The following is an 11,366-nucleotide window of genomic DNA, read 5'->3' on the forward strand; positions in this document are numbered from 1 at the left end:
TGGCCTACCAGAGGAAGAAAGAGAGGAAGGGGAAGTAAATATCCTAGAGGAAACAATAGAAGAAAACTTCACAGACCTAAACAACAGAAAGGTCATTAAGATTCAAAATGCCCAGAGAGTCCCAGACAGAATCAATCCAGAACTGAAGACGCCAAGGTACATCATTGTTACAATGAAAAGAAGTGAGGATAAAGAAAGGATCCTAAAGGCTGCAAAAGAAAAAGAAAAAGTCGAATACCAAAGGAGACCACGTGGACCGAAACAAGACAGGACTAGAATGACCACAGGAAGCCAGTAAATCACCCATGAGTACAAACACATGTGGCTGGTGACAGAGAGGAGAGAGGGGCTTAAGGAGAGATTAAGTGACTGCTAACAGTTCAACAGTTTATCAGTGGAGACACCACCTCCAGTCTGCTCCACAACAAGGGGACAGCTGAAAGGAGGAAAGGACTCCCCAGAGACTCACCAAGTGCAATTCTGAGTCTCCATTGCTACTACCCTCAGAATCTGGAGTAGCAACAGGGAGGGACACCAGGGGACAGAGATCTAACCAGGAAACTCAGGAGAAGACCTATACCTCGGTGGCATAGCTGAAGGGCTGTGAAAGTCTCTTTGCATAACCACTAGATTATCTCTGCCACACCCTGCTTTATCTCTTGGTCAGGAGTCAGTGATTAAGCTAAGAAGCCTATTGACAGTTTAAAAGCCCTCAGGCTCCCATAGCCTAAAGGGAAGAAAAAAAGAGACTTTTTACACCACTGAGCTCCAACTCAGGGATTGAAAAAACTGTTAACTTCCACCACGGTAAACCCTTTAATTAAATTGCTTAGACACAAGTCAATCCAGGCAATAGTGATTAATAATTTGAAAAGTACTGATAAAGGGAACTCATAACATAATATATAAAATGGTTAAAACAAAAAGAAAAAATATTGGAGACTCAAACCAGGACAAGAGTCCAGCTAAAAGTCCTCCAAAGGGTGAAGCACAAAACAACGAGTTCAACATCCAAACATTAGCTAAGGAAATAATAACAGGAGTGAGTAAAGAATTTGAAAAAATTGTAATCAGAAATGCAGGAACAACAAATGAGAATATGGAAGAAAATTCTAATTATCTCATGGTTATTAGAGAGCTGAAAGCTGAAATCGCTGAGCTAAGAAGGCAACTAGCTAAACAAGCTAAAACAGTATCAGAGCAGGACAACAAAATAGATGAACTCTTGAAAGCAGTAGAGGGCAGAGAGAATAGAATCTATGAGGCTGAAGACAGAATTAGCAAGATTGAGGATGAATTAGAGACAACTAAAAAAGAAGTAAGAGATCTCAAAAAGAGATTAAGAGATGCTGAAAACAACAACAGAGTCCTATGGGATGACTTCAAAAGAAACAATATATGCATTATTGGCTTACCAGAGGTGTTGTATGCTTTACATTGGGTTGTTCTAGTTCTCCCCCGCCAAGAGAATTGGATCAGTCTTGCTAGTTTTGCAGGCCCGCTTGGCCCTGCCCCTAGGAACCCCGAGAGGGTTCCTGAGTTCCAGAGTAAGAGAGAGTGCTTGCGCCACCTCGGGGGCAAAGAGGCAGCAGAGTTCTGTTTGGTGATTAGTTTGGTTTAGTTTATGAATCGTTGTTCCTGAATAAAGAAATACAGCTTCCCTGCCCAGCCGTATGTCTCTGGTCGTCTCTGTTACCTGCCCGTGAAGCTAGCCCGGCCAGCTGGAGCCTCCGAATTTTTAACAACAAAGAGGAAGAAAGAGAAGGAGAGGAAGAAAGCATTCTCCAGGCCATAAAAGCTCAAAATTTCTCTAGTCTAGACAACACCAAAGACATAAAGATTCAAGAAGCCCAGAGGGTCCCAAACAGAATTAACCCAGACCTAAAGACACCAAGACATGTCATACTTAGAATGGAAAGGAATAAGGATAAAGAAAGGATCCTCAAGGCTGCAAGAGAAAAACAAAAAGTCACCTACAAAGGAAAACCCATAAGATTAGTAGCAGATTTCTCCATACAAACACTACAGGCCAGAAGAGAATGGCAAGATATCTATCGAGTGCTCAATGAGAAAGGCTTTCAGCCAAGAATACTATATCCTGCTAGACTGTCATTCAGACTAGATGGAAGTATCAAAACCTTCTCAGACAAGCAACAGTTGAAGGAAGCAACCATCAACAAGCCTGCCCTGAAAGAAGTTCTGAAAGGTCTCCTATAAACAACCAGACCACCACAAATAGGACATATATCAAAACACTCTAAAACTCTACAAGAATGGTGTTAAAATGTCTTCAATCTTTGATATCAATAAATGTCAATGGCCTGAATTCACCTATTAAAAGACACAGAGTAGGAAGATGGATCAGAAAACACAACCCAACAATATGTTGTCTACAGGAAACTCACCTAACTCAACAAGACAAACACAGACTTAAAGTGAAAGGATGGAAAGCTATCATACAAGCCAATGGCCCACAAAAAAGGGCAGGAACAGCTATTCTCATATCTGACATGATAGACTTTAAAATAGATAAGATTAAAAAAGATAGGAATGAACACTACTTAATGCTCAGAGGATCAGTCAATCAAGAGGACTTAACAATTATTAATATCTATGCACCCAATGAGAAGCCATCTAATACATCAAACTTCTACTGAAAGAGCTACAGCAATATATTAACAGTAACACAATCATAGTAGGGGACTTCAACACCCCACTATCTCAACTTGACAGATCATCCAGGAAGAAAATCAGTAAAGACATAAGGGAGCTAAATGAAGAGATAGATAAACTAGAACTATTGGACATTTTCAGAGTCATTCATCCCAAGAAACTGGAATACATATTTTACTCAAATCCACATGGATCATTCTCAAGGATAGACCATATGTTAGGCCACAAAGACAGCATCAGCCAATTCAAGAGCACTGAAATCATCCCAGGCATCTTCTCAGACCACAGTGGAATTAAACTAACACTTAACAATCAACAAAAGATTAGTAACAGGCCCAAAATGTGGAAGCTCAACAGTACACTTCTTAATAACTTCTGGGTCAAAGAGGAAATCAAGGAAGAAATCAAAATGTTTCGAGAGTTCAATGAAAATGAAGATACAAGTTATCAAAATATTTGGGACACAGCTAAAGCAGTCCTAAGAGGGAAGTTCATAGCTATACAAGCACACATTAGGAAACAAGAAAAGGCACAAATAAACAGCCTGATTGCACATCTTAAAGACCTAGAAGTAGAACAACAAAGGAATCTTAAAGCAACCAGAAGGACAGAAATCACTAAAGTTAGGGCAGAAATAAATAACATTGAGAATAGGAAAACCATACAAAAGATCAATGAAAGTAAATGTTGGTTCTTCGAAAGAGTAAACAAAATCGACAAACCTTTAGCCAGACTCACAAAACAAAAAAGGGAGAAGACCCAAATAAATCAATAGTAAATGAAAGAGGAGATATCACAACAGACACTGCAGAAATTCAACATATCATGCGAGGATTCTATGAACAACTTTATGCCACCAAGCTAGAGAACCTGGAAGAAATGAATGATTTCCTAGATACCTACCAACTTCCAAAACTAAGTAAAGAGGAAGTGGATAGCATGAACAGGCCCATCACAGCTAATGAAATTGAAACAGTTATCAAAAATCTCCCCAAAAATAAAAGTCCTGGACCAGATGGTTTTACAAATGTATTCTACAAAACTTTGAAAGAAGAACTAATACCTCTACTTTTAAAAGTCTTCCAGAAGATTGAAGACACTGGAATACTCCCTGCCAACTTCTATGAAGCCAACATCACCCTGATACCAAAAGCAGACAGGGACACAACCAAAAAAGAAAACTACAGACCAGTATCTCTGATGAATATAGATGCGAAAATATTGAACAAAATTCTAGCCAACCAGATATAGCAGTATATCAAAAAGATGGTTCATCATGACCAAGTGGGGTTTATCCCAGGCATGCAAGGTTGGTTTAATATACGTAAGTCAATCAATGTGATCCACCACATCAACAAAAGCAAGACCAAAAACCACATGGTCATATCAATAGATGCAGAGAAAGCCTTTGACAAAATACAACATCCCTTTATGATCAAAACACTACAAAATATAGGAATAGATGGAAAATTCCTGAAGATAGTGGAGTCTATATATAGCAAACCTACAGCCAACATCATACTCAATGGTGAAAAACTGGAAGCATTTCCCCTCAGATCAGGTACTAGACAGGGCTGCCCACTATCACCATTACTATTCAACATAGTGTTGGAAGTTCTTGCCATAGTGATCAGGCAGGAGCAAGGAATTAAAGGCATACAGATTGGAAGAGAAGAAGTCAAACTCTCCTTATTTGCAGATGACATGATAGTATACATGGAAAAACCTAAGAAATCCAGCAAGAAGCTTTTGGAAATCATCAGGCAGTATAGTAATGTGTCAGGATATAAAATTAACATTCCAAAGTCAGTGGCATTCCTCTATGCAAACACTAAGTTAGAAGAAATTGAAACCAAGAAATCAGTTCCTTCTTCTATAGCAACAAAAACAATAAAATATCTAGGAGTAAACCTAACCAAAGAAGTGAAAGACTTGTATACTGAAAATTATGAGTCACTACTCAAAGAAATTGAAAAAGACACAAAGAAGTGGAAAGATATTCCATGTTCATGGGTTGGAAGAATTAACATCATCAAAATGAATATACTACCCAGAGCCATCTACAAATTTAATTCTATCCCCATCAAGATCCCAAGCACATTTTTTAGGAGAATAGAACAAATGCTACAAATGTTTATCTGGAACCAGAAAAGACCTAGAATTGCCAAAACAATCTTGAGAAAAAAGAACAGAACCGCAGGCATCACACTCCCAGATCTCAAACTGTATTATAGGGCTATTGTCATCAAAACTGCTTGGTACTGGAACATGAACAGACACAGTGACCAGTGGAATAGAATTGAGAGCCCAAAAATGAGGCCCCACACCTATGGACTTCTAATCTTTGACAAAGGTGCCCAGACTATTACATGGGGAAAGCAGAGTCTCTTCAACAAATGGTGTTGGAAACAATGGGTTGAAACATGCAGAAGAATGAAACTGAATCACTGTATTTCACCAAATACAAAAGTAAATTCCAAGTGGATCAAGAACTTGGATGTTAGACCACAAACTATCAGATACTTAGAGGAAAATATTGGCAGAACTTTTTCCACATAAATTTTAAAGACATTTTCAATGAAACGAATCCAATTACAAGGAAGACTAAGGCAAGTATAAACCTATGGGACTACATCAAATTAAAAAGCTTCTTCACAGCAAAAGAAACCACTACCCAAACCAAGAGACCCCTCACAGAGTGGGAGAAGATCTTTACATGTCATACATCAGATAAGAGTTTAATAACCAACATATATAAAGAGCTTGCCAGACTCAACAACAAGACAACAAATAACCCCATCCAAAAATGGGGGGAGGACTTGGACAGAATATTCACCACAGAAGAGATCCAAAAGGCTGAGAAACACATGAAAAAATGCTCCAAGTCTCTGATTGTCAGAGAAATGCAAATCAAGACAACAATGAGATATCACCTCACTCCTGTAAGAATGTCATACATCAGAAAAGGTAACAGCAGCAAATGCTGGAGAGGGTGTGGGATCAAAGGAACCCTCCTGCACTGCTGGTGGGAATGTCAATTGGTCCAACCTCTGTGGAGAACAGTCTGGAGAACTCTCAGAAGGCTAGACATGGACCTACCCTATGACCCTGCAATTCCCCTCCTGGGGATATATCCTAAGGAACCCAACACATCCATCCAAAAAGATCTGTGTACACATATGTTCTTGGCAGCACAATTTGTAATAGCCAAAACCTGGAAGCAACCCAGGTGTCCAACAACAGATGAGTGGCTGAGCAAGTTGTGGTCTATATACACAATGGAATACTACTCAGCTGTAAAAAATGGTGACTTCACCGTTTTCAGCCGATCTTGGATGGACCTTGAAAAAAATCATGTTGAGTGAAATAAGTCAGAAACAGAAGGATGAATATGGGATGATCTCACTCTCAGGCAGAAGTTGAAAAACAAGATTAGAAAAGAAAACACAAGTCGAATCTGAAATGAAATTGGAGTATTACACCAAAGTAAAAGACTCTGGGGTAGGTGGGTGGGTAGGGAGAATACAGGTCTATGAAAGATGATGAATGACATAGTGGGGGTTGTATTGTTTATTTATTTTATTTATTTATTCCCTTTTGTTGCCCTTGTTGTTTTATTGTTGTAGTTATTATTGTTGTTGTCGTTGTTGGATAGGACAGAGAGAAATGGAGAGAGGAGGGGAAGACAGAGAGGAGGAGAGAAAGATAGACACCTGCAGACCTGCTTCACCGCCTGTGAAGCAACTCCCCTGCAGGTGGGGAGCCGGGATCCTTATGCTGGTCCTTGTGCTTTGCGCCACCTGCGCTTAACCCGCTGCGCTACAGCCCAACTTGGGTTGTATTGTTAAATGGGAATCTGCGGAATGTTATGCATGTACAAACTATTGTATTTACTGTTGAATGTAAAACATTAATTCCCCTATAAAGAAATAAATTATTTAAAAAAAAAGAAAAAGGAAAAGTCACATACAGGGGGAAACCCCTAAGACTATCAGCAGACTTCTCTATTCAAACTAATAGCCAGAAGAAAATGGCAAGATCTCTATCGAGCCCTGAATGAAAAAGGGTTTCAACCAAGGATAATATATCCTGCTAGACTTTCACTCAAACTAGGTAGAGGGATAAAAACCTTCTCAGACAGGCAACACTTAAAGGAGGCACCCATCAGCAAGCCTTCCCTGAAAGAGGTTCTAAAAGACCTCTTATAAACAAGAACATCACCATAATACTTGCCATATATCAAAGCGAGTAAAAAAATTGTTGAATAACGGTGCTACAATACATTAAATCCATAATATCAATAAATTTCCATGGCTTAAACTCATCCATTAAAAGGCATAGAGTGGGAGGATGGAACAGAAACACAACCCAACCATGTGCTGTGTGCAAGAATACCACCTGACCCAACAAGACAAACACAGATTTAAGGTGAAAGGATGGAAAACTATCATACAGGCTAATGGACCACAAAAAAGGGCAGGAATAGTTATTTCATCTCTGACACAGTAGACTTTAAATTAAATAAAGTAATAAAAGATAGGCAAGGCCATTACGTAATGATTAGAGGATCAATCAACCAACAAGATTTAACAATTATTAACATCTATATACCCAATGAGGGTCCATCTAAATACATCAAACATCTACTGAAACAACTACATCACTAGTAATACAATAATAGTAGGAGACTTCAACACCCCACTCTCACACTTAGACAGATCAATGAAGCAGAGAATCAACAAAGAAACAAAGAATTAAATAAAGAGATGGACAGACTAGACCTCCTGAACATTTTCAGAGTTCTTCATCCCCCCCCCAAAAAAAAAAAACATGAATACACATTCTTTTCAAATCCACACAGCACATACTCAAGGACAGACTACATGCTAGGCCACAAAGACAGTATCATCAAATTCAAGGGCACTGAAATAACCCCAAGTATCTTCTCACATCACAATGGAGTAAAGCTAACATTCAATAACAAACAGAAAATTAATAAAAGTCACAACATTTGGAAACTCAACAACATGCTGCTTAAGAACCACTGGGTCAGAGAGGCACTCAAGAAAGAAATTCAAATGTTCCTGGAAACAAATGAAAATTATGATACAAGGTATCAAAATATTTGGGACTGGCTAAAGCAGTACTGAGAGGGAAGCTCATAGCCATACAACCACACATTAGAGAACAAGAAAAAGCTCAAATAAACAACCTTACTGCATGCCTTAGAGACTTAGAGAAAGAGGGAAAAAATAACCCTAAAGCAACCAGAAGGACAGAAATCACTGAAATTAAATAAAAAATAAACAGCATTGACAATAAGAGAACCATACAAAAGATCAATGAAGCCAAATGTTGGTTATTTGAAAAAATTAAACAAGATTGACAAACCCCTAGCCAGACTAACTAAAAAAAAAAAAGGGAGAAGAATCAGATTAATAGAATTGTAAATGATAGAGGAAATATCACAACTGAAACCACAGGAATCCAGAAAATCATGCAAAACTTCTACAAAGAACTATATGCCACCAAGCTAGAGAATCTGGAAGAAATGGAAGAATTCCTAGAAACATATGCCCTTCCAAAACTCCTAGAAACGTATGCCCTTCCAAAACATGAATCAAGAACTACAAAGCCCAAATGCACCAATCACAGACAAAGAAATAGAAACAGTTATTAAGAATCTTCCCAACAACTAAAGTCCTGGGCCAGATGGCTTTACAAATGAATTCTACAAAACCTTCAGGAAACAGTTAATACCAATACTTCTAATGCTCTTTCACAAGATCGAAGTAACAGGAACACTCCCTTCTACCTTCATTTTTAAAATTTATTTATTTATTCCCGTTTGTAGCTCTTGTTATTTTATTGTTGTAGTTATTATTGTTGTCATCGTTGTTGGATAGGACAGATAGAAGTGGAGAGAGGAGGGGAGATAGGAAGAGAAAAAGATAGACACCTGCAGATCTGCTAAACCTCCTGCAGATGGGGAGCCAGGGGATCGAACAGGGATCCTTCCACTGGTCTTTGCACTTTGTGCTACCTGTGCTTAACCTGCTGTGCTAACGCCCAACTCCCCCACTCCCTTCTACCTTCTATGAAGCCAACATCACCCTGATACCAAAAGCAGATAGTGACACAACAAAAAAGGAAAACTACAGACCAATATCTCTGATGAACATATACGCCCAAATATTAAACAAGATCCTGGCCAACCGAACACAGCAGTATATCAAAAGATTGTTCATCACTGTCCGGCATTAAGCCAACCCCCTCACCCCATCCTGCATTACTGACATTATGGCCTATTTACATAATCATTGTTTTGCCTGAAAGAACCCCACCCATCCCATTGATCTATCTTCTTTCTACCTCAAGACCCGCCCTGCCTGCAGGGTAACAATAATCCCACCAGTTAAAACCCTCAGTTGCTAAGGAAGCTTCTACCTTCCCAGCATGCTTTTGCCTTTCTCCACCCCCTTTCCTAGCCATTTTCTTTTCTGACTTGCCACTTCTGGTTTTATCCTATAAAAGCATTGACTCTCTGATCAATAGATCTTTTTTGCATTACTACGCTGTCACGAGTTCCTGAGTCATCTATCTCCCATGTTGCTGAGTGAGTAGCAGCCCAGGCTGAGTCCTGTCAAGTTCTCTCCAACCCAGAAAGCACATACCGGGGAAGAGGCACCACCACGCTAGTCCTGCACATCACAACCAAGTGGGATTTATCCCAGGAATGCAAGATAGGATCAACATACATAAGTCAATCAATGTCATTCACCACATCAATAAAAGCAAAACCAAAAACCACATGATTATCTCAATAGATGCAGCAAAAGCCTTTGACAAAATCCAACACCCATTCATGCTCAAAACACTACAAAAAATGGGAATAGATGAGAAATTCCTAAAGATAGTGGAGTCCATATATAGCACACCCATATCCAACATCATACTCAATGGACAGAAGCTGAAAGCATTCCCCCCTCAGATCGGGGACTAGACAGGCTGTCCATTATCACCATTACTCTTTAACATAGTATTGGAACTTCTTGCCATAGCAATCAGACAAGAGAAAGAAGTCAAAGAAATACAGATTGGAAGGGAAGAAGTCAAGTTCTCACTATTTGCAGATGATATGATAGTATATATAGAAAAACCTAAAGAATCCAGCAGAAAGCTACTGGAAGTTATTAGGCAATATAGCAAGGCATCAGGCTTCAAATCAATGTGCAAAAATCAGTGGCATTTCTTTATGCAAACACTAAATCTGAAGAAGAGGACATCCATAAATCACTCCCATTCACTGTTGCAGCAAAATCAATAAAATACCTAGGAATAAACCGGACCAAAGAAGTGAAAAACTTATATACTGAAAACTATGAGTCACTATTCAAGGAAATAGAAAATGATACCAAGAAATGGAAAGACATCCCATTTTTGTAGATTGGAAGAATTACTATAATCAAAATGAATTTTCTTCCCAGAGCCATATACAAATTTAACACAATCAAATTTCCACCAAGCTTCTCTAAGAGATTAGAGCAAAAACTATAACCATTTATCTGGAACCAGAAAACACCTAGAATCACCAAAACAATCTTGAGGAAAAGAAACAGAAATGGAGGCATCATACTCCCAGATCTCAAACTATATTATAAGGCCATCATCATCAAAACATCCTGGTACTGGAACAAAAAATAGGTACACAGACCAATGAAACAGAATTGAAAACCCAGAACTAAACCCTCACACCTATGGATATCTAATCTTTGAAAAGGGGATTCAAAGTATTAAATGGAGAATGGAAGCGATCTTCAATAAATGGTGCTGGGAAAACTTTGTTGCAACATGCTGAAGAATGAAACTACCTTATCTCACCAGAAACAAAAATCAACTCAAAATGGATCAATGACCATGGTTGTTAGACCAGGAACTATCAAATACTTAGAGGAAAATATTGGTAGAACACTTTCCCACTTTAACCTCAAGGACAGCTTTGATAATACAAACCCAACTGCAAAGGAGACTAAAACAGAAACAAATCAATGGGACTACATCAAATTGAAGAGCTTCTGCACAGCCAAAGAAACTATCACACAAAGAGATCCCTCACAGAATGGGAGAAGATCTTCACATGCCATACATCAGACAAGAGACTAGTAACCAAAATACACAAAGAGCTCAGCAAACTCAGCAACAAATAAGCAAATGACCCCATCCCAAAGTGAACAGAAGATATGAACAGAACATTCACTGCAAAAGAGATCCAAAAGGCTAACAAACACATGAAAAATTGCAACAGTTTCTGATTGTCAGAGAAATGCAAATAAAGACATACCACCTCACCCCTGTGAGAATGACATACATCAAAAAGGACAGAAGCAACAAATGTTGGAGAGGCTGTGGGGACAGAGGAACCCTTCTGCACTGCAGGTGGGAATGTAAATTGATCCAATCTCTGTGGAGAGCAGTCTGGAGAACTCTCACAAGGCTAAAAATGGACCTTCCATATGACCCAGTAATTCCTCTCCTAGGGATATACACCAAGGACTCCATAACACCCAATCAAAAAGATATATGTGTACACCTATGTTCACAGCAGCACAATCTGTAATATGTAAAACCTGGAAGCAAACCAGGTGCCCAACAACAGATGAATGGTTGAGAAAGCTATCATATATATACACAAT

Source organism: Erinaceus europaeus, chromosome 10 (genome assembly GCF_950295315.1).
Source record: "Erinaceus europaeus chromosome 10, mEriEur2.1, whole genome shotgun sequence".
NCBI lineage: Eukaryota > Metazoa > Chordata > Mammalia > Eulipotyphla > Erinaceidae > Erinaceus > Erinaceus europaeus.